The sequence below is a fragment of the Procambarus clarkii genome, chromosome 15 (genome assembly GCF_040958095.1).
Source record: "Procambarus clarkii isolate CNS0578487 chromosome 15, FALCON_Pclarkii_2.0, whole genome shotgun sequence".
In the NCBI taxonomy this organism is placed as follows: Eukaryota; Metazoa; Arthropoda; class Malacostraca; order Decapoda; family Cambaridae; genus Procambarus; species Procambarus clarkii.
In genome coordinates, this window is record NC_091164.1 from 37,146,120 (window position 1) to 37,166,715 (window position 20,596).

Here is a 20,596-nt window from a genome sequence, read left to right on the forward strand (position 1 = left end):
CATTCCTGGGTGTTAGAGCTTCAGTACAGGGCGAGCCACCAAGGCTGACACATGCAGCATGAGCTCACAGAACCACTGTTCAGCTTGTGACCACAGCATCGCCTAAAAATGTCAAAATATATACAGTTCATGCTATTATTTAGCGATGATAGTATTACAGAAGACCCCCCTGATTGTAATCAAACTTACCAGGATTCTGATAATAGCAGGATTGTGGTGACATTACTCCTCCATGGTGGGAGGAGTAATGTTGAGGGAGGAGGGTTGTGGCGTCATCTTCTGACTGTGTGTGGCCACCTTTTATTGACTGGAATTACCACACCAGCTTAGTGGTTCACTATGGTGAACACAAATGTAGATACGTATATGTAACGTGTGTATAGCGTGTAATAACAGCAATAGAAGTATGTTGGGGCCACCATTTTGGTGAGGGAGGTGCGTCGTCTACAAGACATGTCTTTTTTACTGGTGGCCACTATGGTCTTTGGGCACCATACCAGCTTAATTGTACAGGTATGGTGAATAAAACATGTAGATACTTATATATAATGTGTGTATATAGTGCAATAACACCACAAACAGTATTGTTGGAGGAGAAATATTAGTGCATCTGGCCTCAAACCAGTGAAGGCGGCCGCCACCAGCTGACTGTGTGAGTAGCTATGTCTTATTGTCTTTACTCATCATACATGCTTAGATGTACAGTTTTGGTGAACAAAACATGTAAATACTTGTATATAAAGTCTGTGTATAGTGAATAAATGCAAAAACAGTAGCGTGGGAGGAGAATGTGGGCAAGTGAGGTGTTGTTGAGGGAGGGAGTGGCAGCGAGTGGCTGGCTGGTGTGTGGCGGTCACTCCTCGTTGCATTTTGACTCACAATACCAACTTAGTGGTTCGTTATGGTGAGTAAAACATGCAGATACCTTTATATAACCTGTGTATATTGTATAATAACAGCAAAACTATTTGTTTATTGTTTTATGAACATAATTGAATCACTAATATGCACACCATAATTTTGAGTATAGCGATGGTTCACACATTTTATTATATAAATATATCACAATACACACTATTGAATAATATTACTGCAAAACAACAAAGAAAAAATCAATCAGAGACATTGAAATAATTAGGTAATAATATCTTTGTGGCAACACCCCGCCTGACAGCTCAGGCAAAGCAGACCTCGTCTGGCAACTGCTTTGTCAACGCTTCTTTTTTGCCAGACTTCCCCACCCAATTGTGGCCAAAATATGCCACCTATGATTTTTTTGTTATTTTTTCCATGACCATGGAACACAAATGAACACTTTTATAAAACAAAATAATTTTTTTATTTATTTATTTTGTTGCGCCTGTGGGTGTTGAAGCCATTATGACCTTTAGCGGCTCAAGGGTTAATGATGCTATTGATGCTGGGATGTTGTAAAGCATTGACTTTTTTTGTAAAAAAAATGAAAGTAATTAAAAAAAAGAACAAATGTCAAAAAGGTTCATTTATTGGTTGTCAGGTAGGCTGCTCCATGTTTCTTAAAAAAAAAAAAAAAAAAAAGTTGAAAAACTTTGAAAAAGGACAAATGCCATATAAGTTCGTTCAGCGTTTGTCGGGTAGGCTGCTCCATTATTGAGAAATAAATGAAAAATACAAAACAAATGGAACACATTTGAAACACAGAAAGAGTGTCATAATGGAGCAGCCTATCCGACAAACACTGAACGAACCTTTATGGCATTTGTCCGTTTTTCAAAGTGTTTCAACTGTTTTATTTTTTTATTTTTATTTTTTTTATTTTAGAAACATGGAGCAGCCTACCTGCTGAACCTCGAATGAATCTTTTTTGACATTTTTTCTGTTTTTAAAAATTCTTCATTTTTTTTTTTTTAAGAAACATGGAGCAGCCTACCTGACAAACACCGAACGAACCTTTTGCTATACACAAAAAAAAAGAAGAAAAAAAATTGAACAAATTTTGAGAAAGAAAAATGTCATAAAGGTTTGTTCAGTGTATGTGAGGTAGGCTACTCCATTATTTATAACATCGAATATCATACTGATGTTTTTTGGTGGTAGAACGGAATATTTTTATTTACATTATTTTCAATGGGGAACTTCGTTTTGAATGACGTCAGTTTCACATGACGACCACGGTGCCAGAATGGATTAAATTCGTTATTCGAGGTTCCACTGTACTACCTACCTAACTACACATACTGTATTGCATAATAATGGGTTATAAGCCAGTCCAGACAGGGTATAAGTATGGAATACTATAACTCTCATACTGGGTGGGGTGGATATTATGAGGGACTGGTGGCTCATAACAGTTGTTGCTAACGTGTGTTGGTGAGTGTATTAATATACCTGAGTCTTGTCTGCCCTTACTCATAACCTTTGTGTACAAGAGTCTTGTCTCCCCTTACTCATAACTTTTGTGTACCTGAGTCTTGTCTCCCCTTACTCGTAACCTTTGTGTACAAGAGTCTTGTCTCCCCTTACTCATAACCTTTGTGTACCCGAGTCTTCTGTCTCCCCTTAATTGTAACCTTTGTGTACCTGAGTCTTGTCTCCCCTTACTTGTAACATTTGTGTTCCTGAGTCTTGTCTCTCTTTATTCTTAACCTTTGTATTCCTGTGTCTTGTCACTCCAGTAATGTGAGAGTATGTTAAATTGAACATTAGTAAATGTGTATGATTGTGTGTGTTAAGTTTTCCCACAAATTTTCGTGAGAGTACCGTCCCAGCACTCTACGAGGACAGAGAGGGAGGAGCAAGACTTCACACGCTGCGGGTATGTGGTGTGTGCTGGTGAGGAGTCCACCTCACTGTGTGGGGTTATTTACCTCCATTATATCTCTGTGACTGGAATACTGTCATTAATGGTGAGCGAGATGTTATTCCTTGGTAGTGTATTGTCCCATTTCCTGTGTTTTAATAAATGTAATGCATGTACTGTACTTTACCTGGTTGATACCTGGTTGATGGGGTTCTGGGAGTTCTTCTACTCCCCAAGCCCGGCCCGAGGCCAGGCTCGACTTGTGAGAGTCTGGTCCACCAGGCTGTTGCTTGGAGCGGCCCGCAGGGCCACATACCCACCACAGCCTGGCTGATCCGGAACTTCTCTTAGAAAACCATCCAGTTTTCTCTTGAAGATGTCCACGGTTGTTCCGGCAATATTTCTTATAGTCGCTGGGAGGACGTTGAACAACCACGGACCTCTGATGTTTATACAATGCTCTCTGATTGTGCCTATGGCACCTCTGCTCTTCACTGGTTCAGTCTTGCATTTCCTTCCATATCGTTCACTCCAGTACGTTGTTATTTTACTGTGTAGATTTGGGACCTGGCCCTCCAGTATTTTCCATGTGTATATTATTTGGTATCTTGTCTTCTTTCTAGAGAGTACATTTGAAGAGCTTTGTGACGATCCCAATAATTTAGGTGTTTTATCTCGTCCATGCGTGCTGTATATGTTCTCTGTATTCCCTCTATTTCAGCAATCTCTCCTGCTCTGAAGGGGGAAATGAGTACTGAGCAGTACTCGAGACGGGACAACACAAGTAATATAATAACCCATGGTTTAATAGACAGTGTCAGGAAGCAAAAATGGCCAGCAGGCGGGAGTGGAGGAAGTACAGAAGACAAAGGACAGAGGACAACAGGATCAGATACAACAGAGCTAGGAACGATTACATTAACATAAGACGAACATCGGAAAGGGACTATGAGAACGATATTGCAATCAAAGCGAAAAAACAACCTAAGTTACTACACAGTCATATAAGAAGAAAAATGTCGGTGAACGACCAAGTGACAAGACTAAGGAAGACAGAGGGGGCATATACTGAAAGTGACAAGGAAATCTGCGAGGCACTGAATGCCAGTTTCCATGGAGTGTTCACTACCGAGCCTGAGCAGCTCCCATTGTTGGAAGGGGTTACCATAGATGAAAGACTATCAGATATAGAGGTGACAGCAGAGGAGGTAATGAAACAGTTGACAACTAGATGCAACTAAAGCAGTTGGACCAGACAAAGTATCACCGTGGATACTAAAAGAAGCAGCACAGGCCCTCAGCATGCCTCTGGCAATGATCTTTAATGAGTCACTTATGTTAGGAGAATTGCCCAGTTGCTGGAAGAAGGCAAATGCCATGCCGATCTTCAAGAAAGGTGATAGGGAGGAGGCACTTAACTATAGACCTGTATCACTGACAAGCATCCCCTGTAAAATACTGGAAAGAATAATTAGGCTACGACTGGTTGCACACCTGGAGAACATTAGGTTTGTGAACAAACATCAACATGGGTTCTGGACAGGGAAATCGTGCCTAACATACCTTCTGGAATTCTATGATAAAATAACGAGGATAAGACAGGACAGAGATGGTTGGGCAGACTGCATATTTCTGGACTGCCAAAAAACCTTTGATACAGTACCGCACATGAGACTGCTGTTCAAGCTCGAGAGGCAGGCGGGGTTGGGGGGAAAGGTCCTAGCATGGATAAGGAACTACCTAACAGGAAAGAGCCAAAGAGTTACGGTAAGGGGCGAGAAGTCGGACTGGCGAACAGTAACAAGTGGAGTACCACAAGGATCGGTGCTGGGACCAATTCTATTTCTTGTATATGTTAACGACATGTTTACAGGCGTAGAGTCCTACATATCGATGTTTGCGGATGACGCAAAGTTGATGAGAAGAGTTGTGACAGATGAGGATTGCAAGATCCTCCAAGAGGACCTGAACAGGTTGCAGAGATGGTCAGAAAAATGGCTACTGGAATTCAACATGAGCAAATGTAAAGTTATGGAAATGGGACTAGGAGATAGGAGACCAAAGAGACAGTACACAATGAAGGGGAGCAGCCTACCTGTGACGACGCGTGAAAGAGACCTGGGGGTGGACGTAACACCTAATCTATCTCCTGAGGCACATATAAATAGGATAACGACAGCAGCGTACTCTACACTGGCAAAAGTTAGAACATCATTCAGAAACCTAAGTAAGGAGGCATTTAGGGCGCTTTACACTGCCTACGTGAGGCCAGTCTTAGAGTATGCCGCCTCATCATGGAGTCCCCATCTGAAGAAGCATATAATGAAACTGAAAAAGGTTCAGAGGTTTGCAACAAGACTCATCCCAGAGCTACGAGGGATGGGGTATGAGGAGCGCCTGAGGGAACTGTGCCTTACGACACTAGAAAGAAGAAGGGAGAGGGGGGGACATGATAGGAACGTATAAGATACTCAGAGAGATTGACAGAGTGGACATAGACGAAATGTTCACACGGAATAGTAACAGAACGAGGGGACATGGATGGAAGCTTGAAACTCAGATGAGTCACAGAGATGTTAGGAAGTTTTCTTTTAGCGTAAGAGTAGTGGGAAAATGGAATGTACTTCAGGAACAGGTTGTGGAAGCAAATACAGTACTATTCATAATTTTAAAACCAGGTATGATAGGGAAATGGGACAGGAGTCATTGCTGTAAACAACCGATGCTCGAAAGGCGGGATCCAAGAGTCAATGCTCGATCCTGCAGACACAACTAGGTGAGTACAAGTGACATGAAGAGTACAACCATTGTGATGGGCTCCCTGGATTTGAAAGTTCTCGTAATCCATCCGATCATTTTTCCGGCTGAAGCGATATTTGCTTTGTTATGCTCCCTAAATGTTAGATCGTCGGACATCATTATTCCCAAATCCTTGACATGCTGTTTTTCTACTATGGGAAGATTCGATTGTGTTTTGTACCCTGTATTATGTTTCAGATCCTCATTTTTGCCATACCTGAGTACAGTGTACCTGAAATTTATCACTGTTAAACATCATGTTATTATCTGCTGCCCAATCGAAAACTTTGTTGACATCTGCTTGTAGTTTTTCAATGTCTTCAGCAGAGGTAATTTTTATGCTGATTTTTGTGTCATCTGCAAAGGATGACACGAAGCTGTGCCGTGTATTTTTGTCTATATCAGATATGAGAATAAGGAACAGTAGCAGTGCAAGGACTGTACCTTGAGGTACAGAGCTTTTAACATCGCTTGGACTCGATTTTATTTGATTGACTGTTACTCTTTGTGTTCTGTTCGACAGGAAATTGAGTATCCAGCGTCCTACTTTTCCAGTTATTCCCATTGACCTCATTTTGTTAGCTATCACCCCATGGTCACATTTGTCGAACGCATTTGCAAAGTTTGTGTATACAACATCTGCATTTTGCTTTTCTTCTAGGGCTTCTGTGATTTTGTCATAGTGGTTGAGTAACTGTGACAGACAGGATCTTCCCGCTCTAAATCCATGTTGTCCTGGATTGTGCAATTCATTGTTTTCCATAAAACTAGAAATTTGATTCCTAATCACTCTTTCAAACACTTTTATTATGTGTGATGTTAGTGCAACTGGCCTTTTTTTGCCAAGGCTGTACTCCTCCCCTTGTGCAACGGAGCTATATCTGCAGATTTAAGTGCTGCTGGTATCTCCCCTGTATCCAGGCTCTTTCTCCATATTACGCTGAGTGCTCTCGCTACTGGTACTTTACAATTCTTTATGAATATTGAATTCCATGAGTCAGGCCCAGGAGCTGAGTGCATAGGCATAGTGTCAATTTCTCTTTCAAAGTCTTCCGAGTTTGTGGTAATATCTGTTATATTATCTGCAGCTTGAATGTCGTTCATAAAGAAGCTGTCTGGGTCATCAACTTTCATGTTGTTTATTGGTGTGCTAAACATAGCCTCATACTGGCCTCTTAGAATTTCACTAATCTCTTTGTTGTCTTCTGTGTACATACCTTCATTTGTAATTAACGGTCCAATACTGGTTGAGGTTTTGGATTTTGATTTTGCGTATGTGAAAAAATATTTCGGATTTTTCCTTATCTCTTGTATAGCTTTCTGTTCCAATTCCATTTCCTCAGACTCATATGATCACTTCAATGTTTGTTCTATTTCTTCGATCTCCCTGCTTAGGCTTGTTTTCCTTGCTTGTGATAGTTGTGTCTGCCGAAGCATTTCCGTTATTTTTTCCTTCTCCTGTACAGTCGTCTGCGTTCTCTTTCTAGAGTGGTCCTCTTTCTGCCCCTCCTCACAGGCACGTGCTTCAAGCAGACCTTGTAAGCTTCAGCTGTCAGTTGAGCTATTCCCTGTGTGGGAGTTTTGTCGCATAAGACCGTCTCACATTGAATGGTTGCAAGGTCTACATTTATTTTTTCCCAGTCAATCCTCCTATTGTTGAAATTGAATTGATTGAATATTCCTTCTCACTTGTTGGGTCTCTTAGACCTACTACCGTTTTTTATGCTAGTTCGCACTTCAATGAGCTTATGATCTGAGTATGAAGTATCTGAGATTGTGATGTCTCTGATTAGTTCATCATTGTTTGTGAATAACAAGTCTATTAACAAGTCAATAACAAGTCAATAACAATAACAAGTCTATTAACAAGTCAATAACAAGTCTACTTTGATTGTCGAGTTCTGCCAATTCAAAAAATATGGTACCAGCCCCATGTTGTTACTCTTGTGTTTTAAGGTTTGAAGTGTTTATAAATGCACATTGGCTCTACATCCCTGTTTTAAAGTAACATATCTACACTATAAGTAAGGAAGTAAAGGATTGGTTTTGTGAGTTCGTACTCTAGGGTGCGGCTTACAAGTTCATGCCCTTATACTCTTTATTTTTAAACTTTGTATACCCGAGTCTTCTCTCCTACTTGTTCTTAACCTTTGTAAAGAATGTAAAGAAAGTTTTTAATCTCTTCATCAGGGACGTTCCTAATTCCATGGATTGTTTTTGTCATCCTTCTCTGTACATGTTCATCAGGGAGGTTCCTAATTCCCAGGATTGTGTTTGGCATCTCTGTTCATGTTCAAAAGTTTGTTTGCTCAATACTGTACTGAAGTTCTGTCCTCTGCGATGTTTGTCAGCAAATTAACCCATATCTCAGATGTTTCTCAGAATGTTAATCTAGCTGTGGGATGTTATTCAGAATATTAACCCAGCTCTGGGATGTTTCTCAGAATATTAACCCAGCTCTGGGATGTTTCTCAGAATATTAACCCAGCTCTGGGATGTTTCTCAGAATATTAACCCAGCTCTGGGATGTTTCTCAGAATATTAACCCAGCTCTGGGATGTTTGTCAGAATATTAACCCAGCTCTGGGATGTTTCTCAGAATATTAACCCAGCTCTGGGATGTTTGTCAGAATATTAACCCAGCTCTGGGATGTTTCTCAGAATATTAACCCAGCTCTGGAATGTTACACTCCCCAACCTAACTGCCGGACCTCAATCTTTCGTTTATTCCATCTATTCGTTTGCTGTTTGGTTCCAAGCGGCGCCTCAACTCATGAGAGGCTTATGTAGTTTAACATCCGACCACTGCGTTGTAGCAGCGCAACCTCTCCACCTGCTCGACGACCCTGTATTGCTTCTGTGGCTAACTGCGGTGTGCAAAAACTTTTCCCCTCTTACCTGGGCATATTTATTTATATCTGGGCATATTTTTGGGGGTAGACCCGTCGGCTTCTCGGAGCTATCCAGGCTGATATGGATATATATTTGACTTTGGCATCAGTCAAAATGCTACTCAAAAAGTATGTTAAAAAGTACTCAGAATGGAGTACTTAGGCCTACCAGAGACCACAATCCAGAACCTGGCCCCCTTAGAGAGGCATGAGGAGCAATGGGCTATAGAAATGCACATGTGGTTTGGAGCATTCTATGTCTGCCATCGACCGGATCAGGCACCCAAAAGGTAAGCACCCCAAAACAAACCCCTATTCTGGTTAAAACTGCTACTGAAAGTCAAATGAGTGGACAGAACTCCCTAAATGAAAACGAGTAAACAAGCATGACGTCACCATGTGCCGCGCCGCTGTATGCGCAGCTCCACCCCTCCTAAAAAGGGGACAAGGGGAGCCCCAGACCCCAGTTCGTAAGCTGATGTGATAGGCAATGGTCGTGCGACTCTGGCTCCAGATTTGTCCTCTAGCTCTGTGCCTTATGGTGTGGTGCTGTTCTTTGGTATGTGTGAGCCAGGAGTAAGTACTGCCCTTGGGACTTAGGGCCACCTTCCACAAGTCACCTAGGGATCTACCTCTGCTTGGTCTTTTGCTGCTCGGTGATCTGCCACCCTTAGTGTGCTGGGGTGTTTTCTGCACCCTTGGTTGCCTTTGGGAAGGGGTAGTTTGCACTGAAACTGCACAGCTAATTATCACCTCTCATAGCGGCCGGCTCTGTTCCGCTTGTGTACGTTGTCCTCTTGCAGGTTTTTTTCTTGTTTCCCAGCCTGGTGGGGGGCTGCCCCTTGTGTTCGGTTATTACCATTGAGTCTTAGTGGTACCTCCACTAGTTCCCCATGAGTGGACATGTCCCGAGGGTGCAGCATTTAGTGGTTTTCTTGGCAGACTTGGGTGCCGGTTCGCAGTACCCTGCCTGGGCTTTCTTTAGCGATACCAGTCTAAGGGCCCTGGGAATCCCCATGGGGCACTTGGGTTCAATAGATGCGACCCCTGGGCCCCCTCTCGCTTTGTACACGTTTAAGGGGGGTTGCTCTGTCTCCTTATCTTCGGGTGACTCACCGTGTTTGCCTCCGTCGTGCTGCCTGTTGGGTTGGTGACACCTTCGACCCAGAGTCCTGCAAGTTTTGTAGCTTGTTTGTGACTCGGTTCACCCAGTTCACTGATGATTCTATTTGGGTGCAGGCAACTCAAGCATTGCATGCACAGTTTAGGTTGCTGCAATGCGCTCTTTTGATGGCTGCCCCGTTTCGGTTATAGAGACCCGTACAGTGGTACCTTGGCTTATGAGCGACTTTGGTTACGAGTTTTTTTGGGTTACGAGCAGGATTTGCTTTGGAAAATTTGTATTGGGATACGAGGGTTGCCTCAGGATACAAGGGTGTTGACACGCGTACGGGTCGACTAGCGCGTGGTGGCACGGTGATCACCGATCAGTTTACCAGTGCCTCTCGCCTAGTGTCTATCTTGCCTCAATTCTTCACCAGGATTTACAATGTTTTGTTGGATATTTGGCCATTTGAACATAAATGTTGTTATTATATATCTTGCAATGGGTCCCAAGAAAGCCGGTGTTAAGGTTCAACCTAAGAAAATAGTTGAGTAGAGGATGTTCCTTCCTCATTAACCCTTTAACTGTGCGGCCTATAAATGACATCCCCCCCCCCCCAGTGCGCAAGAAATAAATTCTCGGGAAAAAATTCTTGTTCTGAAAGTGTCAAAAACCCCTCCCTGAATATGGGTATAGCAACGGAATTTCGAAATTGTACTTACTTTGGCTGCTATGGGGTCCGTAAGGTGGCATGTGACGTCATCATTCCCTGTGCGCCCGTGCCGTAAGCTCCCCGGGCCGGTGGGGCGCGCAAGTTGCCACGAATATATTTTTGTTCATTTTTTGCGCACAGTTCCAAATACATTTTATTTGTTTTTACATGCTAATCCTATGTATAATGAACACGTACACTATATTATGGCAGTAAAACATCTGTACTGTCCAAGGACACTGTGTTACGTGCATGACACTTGTGTACACATATGTTGCACATATTTACCATGTATCATGCTAATTTATGTATATATACAATCTATTTACAGACTATACACTGTCACACACTATATACATTTACCATCAACACATTCAGAACACCGCGATTGTGAGCAGCCACACCCACCCAGCTCTCCCTCACTCCTCCAACATTGTATTCGCTGCCAACATTGCTCCTTCCATCATACAGTTATTCACACCAATGTTTCATGTTCATTTATGTATATTTACAACATATATACACACTATCACACACTTTATACATTTACCATCAACACATTCAGAACATCGCGAGTGTGAGCAGCCACACCCAGACAGGCCCTCACTCCAACATCTTACTTGTCAACATTGCTCCTCCCACCATATTGTTATTGTTTTTATTACACTATTTACACACGTTATATATATACCTATCTACATGTTTTAGTTACCAGAACTATGCAAGTAAGCTGGTATTGTGTCCAAATAGTACAGTGGCCACCATACACTGCATGAGAAATCACACAGCAGACAGCAGACGACGCTACGATTACGACGTCATCTCCCTCACCAAAATAGCTCCACTCAACATACTCCTGTTGCTGTTATTACACTATATACACACACACACTGTATATACCCCATGTATATGTGTGTTCCCCATAGCGAACCACGAAGCTAGTATGGTGAGCAAAACAAGAGTGACTGCTACACAGTGAGGCTACCTCAATTTTCTCCCCTCCCTCCCTCACCCAAATTCCTCCTTCCACAATACTACGCACAACGCTAATTATAACCACAATCCTGGTCACTAATTCCTGTAAATGAATAATTGACCACAAGTTTATTTTGAAAAGAAACCTAAGAAGTCGTTTGAAGATTCCTAGATGGATGAAATAATGCTGTGGTGCTGTGGCTAGTGCTGTGAACATCATGAAGAGCATTGAATCACTGATATTTGAACATTGTACCCAGTCATTATCACACTCAGGCTCTTCTATAATACTATCATGGCTAAATAATACAGGTTATATATATATTTTGACATTATTAGGCGATGCTGTGGTCACACGCTGAACAGCAGAGCTGTGCGCTCATGCTGTGAGCGCCAGCCATGGTTGCTCACTCACTACTGTGGCTCTCACACTCGGCAATGTGGACCATGATTTTTTTTAAAGATGGCGTCTGTTTACAAGAGTCCTGAGGAAGCTTATGTGAACCCCAATGTAGCTGCGGGAGTTTTGAATAGAACGTGAAAAATAAAAACACCCGGAGGCGCATTGCGCACCCAAAGCCTGGGCTTGCAGGCGCGTTGTGCAGTTAAAGGGTTAAGAAAATGTGTAAAGTATGGGAAGAACTGCAAATTTTTGTTGAAAAAACTCGCCCAGAGAAAGCTGTAGCAGGCTGTTGCATTGATTTTTTAAATGACAATATGATGTCTTACTACAGACAAGTGTTAAAATATAGGGAAAAACAAGTGTCTTTAGACAGATTCTTAGTAAGACAAGCAAGCAGTGAGCTACAAGCAGGTCCAGGTGGTATGCAGGCAAAACGTGCCAGAGAGTGCACACCAGAGAAGTCCTCACTGCCTAATGTTATAATGGAAGGGAACTCCCCTTCCAAACAGTAACACCTCTCCTCCTCCCTCCTCCTCACCATCTTACATACTCCAACAGCAGTCATCAGCAAGGGTAAGTAATAACTTGAACATACTTTTGTAGTGTAGATTTCGATGAATTAGGCATAAAATTTAGTTTGAAGTGAGGTTTTTAGGTAGTCAGGAATGGATTATTTCATTTCCCATTATTTCTTTTGGGGAAATTAGCTTCGGTTTACGAGCCATCTCCAGGAATGGATTAAACTCTTAAACTGAGGTACCCCTGTACTTGGGGGTGGTAGTCACCTCGACTCTGGTTCAGTCCGCGCCCCCTCGTCCTTCCTCTGCTCTGGTTCATTCTGGTCCCCCCCCTCCGCCCTGCTTCCGGCTCTGAAGTGTCTAAGGGCTTCAGGGTCGGAGCAGGGTTTAGCTGGTTTTGAGACTTGAGCAGTCTCAGAGGATGCCCCTTCCGGGCTGACGATGGAGGCATTTGAGTCGGTTCTTCCTGCTGTGGCATCTGTGTCTGACCAGTGGTTCCCATTCCTTCCTGCCTTTCCAGCTGCTCTGGTATTTCTTTTCAGGCTGGGGCGTTGGAGGACGACTCGGCCCCGGGTCCTGATGTGGAGGTTCCCTGGGCTTTGGGGCCCTATTGGACCCTGCTTGTTTCTTTTTTTACCCTCGGAGCAGGGATTGTTGTTACTAGGAGTGGGGGTTTTCTTCCCCCCCCCCCTCTGCATACGAGTTGGTTTTGTGTAATTACCTAAGTGTAATTATTTAAGTGTAGTTACAGGATGAGAACTACGCTCGTGGTGTTGGAAATTCCCAACACTAAATACAACACTGTTGTATTATTATTAATTATTACTAAATCCACTAATCACTGTAGTAATTAAAATTAACCAAACGTAGAGTTCACATGTACTAATAATTACATCTGTACAATAAGGCTAGAATTCTTACGTCACCAGACGCCAGTATTGCGTCAAATTCCCTTATAATAAACACAACTATATCCAGTGTGTCTGAGAATTGAATTTGATTCTCTATAAAACAACGGTGTTCTGTGTGATAATTATTTACAGATAAACTGATCCACAACTAATGCCAAATAGAGCGTTTATAGTTATAACTGTTATCTGTTAATAAATTTAACGTCACGCGTGAATGCCCTGGAGAGACTTTAATTCATCTCCATTGCTCGTTTACCATCATAAAACGGGCAAATAATAATATTTAACTCCTCTGAATAATAAACCCGTCCTTATCCGAGCATTTCAATCACAACTGCGAGAAATGATAATATTCGAAGTAAATAATTTGTGTATCAAACGCGGGACGGGGAGCGGGGCAGGGGAGACGCTAGTACACGAGGCGACGCGCTGAGAGAGAGATGCCATTACCCCAGCCACCAGGGTAGACGCCACCAAGGGCTCCAGATGAAAGTCGCCACTGTGAGGTGTGAAGAACCTTTGCAGACAATAACTTAGCTGGTGTCAGTGTCACTTTACACAACGTGTTAAATTGTCAAGAGATTTAATTTGACATTTGGCCAGAAACCTGTTAAATCTGGTTCCGTGTAGCCCAACGTGACTGGCCAGTGAAGCGCGTCAACATCTAGGCTAGGCTAGACACCACGTGTTCGTTACAACGAAGCCTGAACCTAGGACGCGAACTTCGGCAAGCCTTAACTTACACAGTGCCCTATTAGCTAAGTACCTTTATTCTTATTTGATGCATCATCTAGGAGGGGGTTATAGCTGGGTAGCTTGTCGTTACGCAGAGCGACTATAAAAAAACCACAGGTTATTATTTACCTTCATTATTTAATTTAATTTTCTTGAACATAGATGTCTAGCAGCTTAATCTGTTGCTACTGAATATAATTTGATTTACAGCGTGTGTGAAGAATTCTCCGAGCTGTCATTTCCCGTGTTAATCATCTCCCAGTGTTCCATGATGAGTCCAGGAGATTCCGAGGATGAGTCGTAACCGACTTCTTGGAAATCGTCTTCAAGCTAAGACCCTTTCCGTATTCCTTAAATTCCATTATCTGTAGTATTATTCATGCAGAGCACTGTTTCTTTGGATTAACATGTGTTTATTATAATTATTAATTTCTCATGTTCATAATCTATGTTCTTATTGGTGACAAATACAATGATTCTATAATTGGTCATAGGATTAGATTATTGTATAATGAACTGGTGCACGAACCACACTAGTTCCTGGACATATATGAAGTTCCAGTAATAACCCCCCAATGTAGGTGTTTGAGGCTTTGATTCAGTTAATTATACAGCCCATTAATTATATAAGTGATCATATTCACTAGTATTTTATCCATAGTTACTGGTTCATCTAGGAATTTTCTAATGATCACATTTTCTTAGTTTCCCTCTTTACTATAAAAGCGGGTGGTCCTTCGTAATAGAATTTCATTACATTAATATTTAAATAAATAGTCAAGCCCCAAATGTCCCACATTATGGTCCTTTTCGAACCGGATAAACATAAATTATAATTATAAATACTAATTATTAATAACTAATCCTTGTGTGATGTAATCTAGATTAACCATTTAATTAATTGTCTGCCAACAGCGTAACACATAAGTTAGTCTAAGTCACACCAACACATCGCTACTTTCACTTCATGTATAAGGTAGCCTTAGTGGGACACAGTCAATTACCCACAACACTTAGACCTATACCTCATACAGAAGTAAGAATCTTTAGGTCACCAGGAGCATCAGCTCATAACCTTTGTATGTTTTCACTTGTGTGTGCAAGTGCACCCTTTTAAAAACAAAAACCCAAAAATACAGCACAATTATATTCACCTTACTGCACCACAATAATCTTTACCAATCTTATTAGGTAGAATTTAGGCTGAGATTGTGCTGAATTTGGTACAAGCCCAGACTAAATAAATTTATAGTTCTTAGTTAGGAATTATCACGACTAGACTTAAGCTAGTCAGTAGTGTATGTATTATACTATTTGTGCTGACCCTAAACAGGGTGGGATTAAATTTTGAGATAACTCTGATTGGAGTGTCTCCATAATATTTCTCTTGTACTCATTATTTTATGTATCTATTTTGTGTATTGCTGGATAATCCCCATTACCTCTGATGGTGATATAGAAGAGCTAACTGGACGAGAACTAATGGTGAAGTTCAGACAATACACAAAATATCTAGCTACTTGTTGTTAGGTAGGTACATTTAACCTCAAGTGAGGTAGAGTATAAATTAGCCACCTTAAATTAGGCTACATTTAATGTTACTAGTCTACTAATGAGCAAGTACCCAAGCTTCATTAGTAATACATATACTAATTCCATGAAGTTTGGACCCAAGCCCAACATGGCTACTCCTGAACAATTAAGGAGAACCTACATTGGCCTTAAAGGTCATTTGACCAGACTAATTAACAAGGCTGAGGGCTTATCTAAAGATACTCCCATTGACTCTGATCACTTAGAGACATCAGTAAGAGTAGCTGATCTGAAATTTGATCAAGTCAAGTCTGCAAGTCAGTCTTATCTTACTCTACTGAATACCACAGAGACTGATCCTGAGGAAGTAAGTCAAATTGTAGACGATATCTCCCAGTATGAAGATGAGACTCAAGATAAACTTTACATGCTATCTAAATTAGCAAAACAATCTGGATCCAATACCAGTAACACAGGGTCTCAATTCAGTACCCAACTACCAGAGGTTCGTTTACCTACTTTAGACTTACCTACATTTTCAGGATTAGATACAGAAAATTGGGACAATTTTTGGACTTCATTTGAAGTTCATATACATAAGAAACCGTCTCTTGACAAGGTTTCTAAATTCTCATACCTGCTTAGTCTTCTCAAAGGAGAGGCTAAAAGGGTGATACATAACCTAACTCTCAATGAGAGTAATTATGAGGAAGCTATAAAACTTTTGAAGTTGAACTATTGCAACAAAGAGTTAAGTATAGCTACCCTCTATTACCAATTACTAGATCTGAATGCACCAAATAGTAGACCAGAGTCACTTCAAAGCTTCAGACTAGAAGTAGAGTCTCTAGTAAAGGCCTTAGGTACTAAAGTTGATATACCAGCTTCAGAATGGTCAATCAAGTTACTTTTGCAGAGGAAATTACCTCGAAATGTCTTAATAGAGCTCTGCTCACACTATAATACCGAGTTTCTCACTCTTGACCAAATATTCGAAGGATTGAGAATAACGGTTAACAGGTTGAAGACTAATGATAAAATTAAACCTGAGTCTAAACCAACTAATACTGACACTTCAGTCAAACCTAAACAGACTTTGAATAAGTCTAGTAAATATAAATCCAAGACTTCTCCATCCACTGGGAAAAGAAGTGGAAATGTAAGTACTTATTCGGTGTCTCCTTCTGAGATAACCAATGACTTGTCCGCTAAAGAGACTAAGTCAATTAACCAAAGAAGGTGTCTGTTCTGTAATCAAGGACATGCCACTTACCAATGCTCTGTTTATCCTACTTATAATACTAGGATTAAAAGGTTGCAAGAAATACACAAGTGCACCAAGTGCATGGGCTCTCATGATCCCAAAAAATGTGTAGTGCAGCTACGTTCCTGCAACAGATGCAACCAAGGTGTACATCACTACGCCTTATGTAGAAAATCTTCTACACCAACCATGACCACTGGGGAGAATTCCACGAATTCTACCGCAGTGCAATATTGCAAAGTGCATCAAGAAGTAAATTTACTTGCTACTGAGTCAAGCAATAATACCACTCTGCCTACAGCTCAACTTAGACTAATAAACCGAAGATCTAGAGTTAACACTAGAGGTCTTTTTGATCAAGGATCACAGAAAACCTTCATTACACAACATTTAGTAGAACAGTTAAATTTAAAACCTGCCAAAAGTGTGAGGTTAAATATTTCTGGTTTCTTGACCAATAGTGGACCTCGTGAATACCAAGTAGTTAAGGTATTAGTGAGACTCGGATCTTCCACTAGTCCAATACAAGCGGTAGTAGTAGATAAACTTCCTACAGACCTACAGGTCACAGGGTTAGCTCGCACTGCGAGACATCTTAAACGAAACCGCATGAGGCTAGCAGATTATAAAATAAATTCTGACTGCCTCACTGATGTTGGAATACTTATAGGCGCGGATCATTATTACAAATTTATAACTGGATGCACCAGACAACACGGAATGAATTTATTGTCGTCTGCTGGAGGCAAATTGCTTACGGGACCGGTGCTTTTCCGACAAAATCCAGCGTCAACAAACCAACAATCTAATAACATAATAGTGGCGTGACTAGGCTTGGAACAGTCACCCCTACGTTTCAGAGAGATATCTGAAGATATTGAGTCTGATCCACCTGTACATCATTTGTGGGATTTAGACACTTTAGGTATTATCCCTGAACAACCAAGCCCTGATGATATGTGGACTTACCAGCAATATCTGGATACAGTTGTCTACAAAAATAAACAATACTGGGTAAGACTCCCATGGAGGTTGAATCATCCACAACTTCCAGTTAATTATTTTATGGCAGCCTCACAATTGCAGTCTCAATTAGCACGACCACAGAAGCAGCCAGACAAATTGAACATGTATCATCAACTCATCCAACAACAACTTAACAGTAAATTTATTGAAGTTGTTGATAACGATGACCGAAAAATAGGTCATTATTTACCACATCACGCTGTGATGAAAGACTCATTGACAACACCTATTCGTATTGTCTTTAACTGTAGTGCTAAAGTAAAGCCAAGCAGTGTGTCTTTAAATGAATGTCTCCAAACGGGACCTAGCCTAACTCAAAGGCTACATGATGTGCTGTTACGATTTCGCACTGGTATTTTCGCCTATACTGCTGATATCAGCAAAGCTTTCCTCCGAGTAGGTTTGCAGGAGGAAGATCGTAACTACACAAAATTTCTCTGGATTAAGGACCCACTGGATCCTAACAGTGAAGTCATCACATATCGTTTTGCCTCAGTATTATTCGGAGCTACGTCCTCACCGTTTCTTTTACAAGCAACATTAGACACACATTTGAGGAAATCAAATAGCCCTTATAAGGCAGACATTAGCGACAACTTGTATGTCGACAATTTCCAGGGAACAACTAATGATCAAACTAATTTGGTAGAAATCTACCATGAGGCTAACCGTGAACTATTAGGAGCCAATATGCCACTACAGTCATGGACCTCAAATAATGAATTACTAAACCAGGTAATCGAGAAAGAATTTCCAGGTTATCAGGTACCCAATCAATTAAAGGTTCTAGGCGTGGAATGGAACACCAGTACTGACGAGATGAATGTCAAGTCAGTACAAACCGATAATTCATCCCTTACCATGAGAAAATTACTCTCGTATGTCAGTCAACTATTTGACCCTTTAGGCTTACTTAGTCCTATATGAATAAGGGGCAAACTCCTCATGCAGGAATGCTGGCAGAAACATATGGGATGGGATGATCCGTTACCAAGTGAGTTACAAGCTAAATGGCAGATACTCTCAACGGATTTTAATCAGTTAGGTGTTTTGAAATTTCCTCGTAATGCTTCAGGACCAAACTTACCCACCAATTTACACATTTTCTGCGATGCCTCTGGCAAAGCATATGGCGTTGTAGCCTACTTAGTTAACAGTGCACAATCAATTTTGCTCACATCTAAAGCAAGAGTTGCTCCCATTAAGAAGAGATCTTTACCTCAAATGGAGTTGACTGCATTGCTGGTGGGAGTAAGATTGGCCCATTGCCTGACAAAGACACTCAGTAATATCCACTTTGGTGAGATTGTCGTGTGGTCAGACAACGAGGCAGTCTTACAATGGGTAAGAAACAACAACAACAAGACTCCCTATGTTAGTAATCGTGTTAGGGAAATTCATGAGTTATCTGCTGGATATAAATTCAGACATGTTCCTACTAAGGACAATCCTGCAGATTATTTATCTCGAGGATTAACGATAAAACAACTTATCAAGTCTTCGCTGTGGTTCAATGGACCTTCATGGCTTGTTGGTGGTCAGTGGCCCAAACAAAAGTCACAAGTCATAGTGACCAATATCACCACTCCCATGAAAGAACCAGAACCTCAACGAATCTTAGCCATTGATCCTCACAATTATTCTAACTTAAGTAAGTTATTAAGAGTGACTGCACATGTGTTTGACTTTCTTGCTAAGGTAGGAATTCGACATAAGTTTCCCAATCCTATCCTCTACTGGATCAAACGTGCACAACAAGAGACATATGGAAGCGAATATGAAAATCTTCCAGATAAATTAACTAAGTCTCTAGGTATCTGGTATGATGCCAACACTCATAATATACTAAGATGTGGAGGACGTTTGCTTCATGCAAAAATTGATCTGGACACGAAGAATCCAATTCTTCTACCTCGTCACCACATCATCACTAAACTTCTTGTTTTGCATCACCATCAATATGGTACTTTACATGGTGGAGTGTTAGATACTCTCACCGACCTTAGACAAAAGTACTGGCTACCTCAAGGTCGTCAGACAGTTAAGTCAATAATTAAATTCTGTGTAATCTGTAAAAGATACGATGCTAGAGTATGTCCTTACCCAGGACCTCCACCACTCCCTGAAGAAAGAGTGGTTCATCTTCGTCCTTTTGAAACCACTGGTGTTGATTACACAGGAGCCTTACTTCTCACTGGCAACCCAGATAAGATACCAGTGAAAGCATACATTTGTCTCTTTACGTGTGCTACAACCAGAGGCGTACATTTAGAAGTGACCTCAGATATGAGTGCTGAAGCCTTCATCCAGGCCTTCCGCCGATTTGCTGCTCGCAGATCTTGTCCCAAATTAATGATATCGGACAATGGTTCCAATTTTGTGGCAGGAGAAGCTTGTCTACGAGAAGTCTGGAACCACCCAGAAGTAGAGACAATTTCCAGTGACATTGTCGTCCTGCAGAGACGACAATGTCACTGGAAATTTATAGCACCAAGAGCCCCTTGGCAAGGTGGGTTCTATGAGCGAATGGTAGGCACAGTCAAGAAGTGTTTAAGAAAAACTTTACACAGACAAAAGGTCAGTTACTCCGAACTCCAAACCATTGTTGTGGAAATCGAGGCGCGAGTCAATAACCGCCCATTAACATACCTGTCTGATGATTTCACCCAGAGAGAACCTCTGAGTCCCTCACACTTGATCCATGGAGGTCTACTGAGCCCTCTCATCCCTTTAGCCGAAGAGGACCCCGTAGACCCGTCACATGTAACCAGAGGTGACTTGGTGGAAAGCTACCAGCATCTTTCAAGGGTTATTAACAGGTGGAATGAGGTGTGGACTCGAGAGTACCTCACAGCTCTACGAGAGTACCACTACGGAGCTTCGAGTCCTTACAATAAAGTACAGCTAAAACCAGGGGACCTAGTACTAGTCGACAGTGATGGACC